Here is a 2,267-nt window from a genome sequence, read left to right on the forward strand (position 1 = left end):
TTCTTTAGCTTTTCTGACTTTACCCCTACATGTGCTTGCTATTTGTTTGAATTCCTCTTTGGTGATTTCCTCATTTTTCATTTCTTATACATGTCCCGTTTAAAATTTAGCTCAGCTGAAAGTTCCTTAGTCATCCATCCTGGATTCTTGAATATCTCCATTTTTCTTCCTCATTGGAAACTGTTGAAATTGTGCCTTCAGTATCTCCCTTTTGAGAAAGTCCATCCGTCTTGAACTCCCTCCTCTTTTAGTATTCTGGCCATGGGATCACCCCCCGTGTTTCTCTAAGTTTACTGAAATCCGCTCTCTAAAGTCTAGAATGCGTGTCTGGACTATGCCTGGCTTCTCCTTTCCACTGTATTACAAACTCCAGGAGAACATGGTCACTTCCACCTGAGGATCCACCACCTGCACCCCATTAACCAGTATCCCTGTTGGTTAGGATCAGATCCAAAATAGCTGACCCCCTTGTTGCCTCTTCCGCCTTTTTGACATGAACTGTCTCCAAGGCAAGTGAGGAATTTGCTAGACCTTGAGGATTTGGCTGATTTTGTATTCCAGCAAATATCATGATAGTTGAAGTCACCACTTACTACTACATCTTCCTTTCTGAGTGTGTGTCATCTGTTCTAGAAAAAGCATCATCCAATTCCCAGTCACTTGGGGGTCTGTAGTACGCTCCTACAATAACAACCTTGTTGTTTCTCCTTTAATTTTTATCCAGGTGCTCTCCACCTGGCTTCCAGGATTGATGTCCTGGATCTCTTCACTGTGTGTAAATTCCCTGACATATAAGGCTATTCCCTCCTTTCCTGTTTTGGCCTATTTCTCTGAAACAGTTATACCCCTCATTTCTACATTCCATTATGAGATCATCCCACCAGGTTCAGTGAGGCCCATATATCCTATTTGCTTTGTTGCACTAGGATTCGAGTTCCTCTGCCTATTTCCCATACTCTGTGCTTAGTGTAGATACATTAAGACCATGTGTTCCCTTACTTGCTGTCTGTGCAAACATTTTTTCTCCCACTCTTGGGTCTTGCACTGTTTTGTCTTTTCCCTCTATGACAGTTTGGCTATTTTCTCCATCCCTGCTGGCTCCCTCCTCCATATTAACTCAGTTAAAGCCCTCCTGATCCAATTCTTGGATATTGGCAACAACGTTTCTTCCAACTGGCGTGAGATGCAACCCATCCTTGCCGAGTCCTTCCTCATGGATCTCAGTCCATGATCCAGAATCCAAACCGTTCTTGACGCACCATCTACGAAGCCAGTTGTTTACATCTGCTATTTTTCTCCCTTCCTGAACCATGCCCTTCAACTGGGAGGAGTGACAACCTGTGCATCCACCTCTTTCAACTTCCTACCCAAATCCTCATAATCCCTCATTATGTTCTGAAGGCTGTGCCTTGCAGTATCATTGGTTCCCACATGAATAATATATATAAAAAGAGGATAATGGTCAGTGGGCTTGACAAGTCTTGTCAGCCTCTCTGTCACATCAAGGATCTTTGCCCAGGGAGACAGCACACCTCCCGATATATCTTGTCAGGTCTGCAAAACCACTGGTTCAGTGCCTCTCAGCAGGAGTCCCCCACGACCACACAGACACCTCCTCCGAGGCTTTAGCAGCGACTGGTCCCTTTGGGGTACTCCAGGGACCCCTGCTCTGTCCCTGAAGTCTTGTTCCTGCTGCTCTTCCTCTATATCCTTGAAAATAGATTCAAATTGATTCTGCAGCTGCAGTTTCCCAGAACGTATCCTGCTTTTCCTCTTTCTGTTTGTGACTTTCCTCCAACCATCTATTTCTGTAGTTGTGAAGTGACCTCCTCCTCCCAGCAACCTCTTCTGTGTGTCCCTGTCAGTTCTGGTCAGGAAAACCTCTTGCTCCCTATGATGCTGAAGTGTAGCTACCTGGGCCTCCAACTGCTGTACTTTCACTTCTAAACGGGCCACCAACTTGCACTTATTGCAGGTGAAGTTCCCAAATCTCTAGCAAGATTACAAACATCCCACAAGTGTTGCAGGTGACTGCAGCAGGGCCTTCAGTGTCCATACTGGAAAGTCTTAAGGAGGCATGAACAAGACTTGGGCTTCCGCTGTTTTAACACCCGTGTAAGCCCCTGTGGGGCCTCTGTTAAAGACTCAGTCAACTGGGACTCTAGTTATGTACATTGCACATTTTTTTTGCCAAATAATTTTAAAATAAAAAATAAAAGGGAAAGGTCCCTGCTGGAGAGCAGGGCTTAGTTTGCTGTCCTTCTGAC

The sequence above is a fragment of the Sceloporus undulatus genome, chromosome 6 (genome assembly GCF_019175285.1).
Source record: "Sceloporus undulatus isolate JIND9_A2432 ecotype Alabama chromosome 6, SceUnd_v1.1, whole genome shotgun sequence".
Taxonomy (NCBI): domain Eukaryota; kingdom Metazoa; phylum Chordata; class Lepidosauria; order Squamata; family Phrynosomatidae; genus Sceloporus; species Sceloporus undulatus.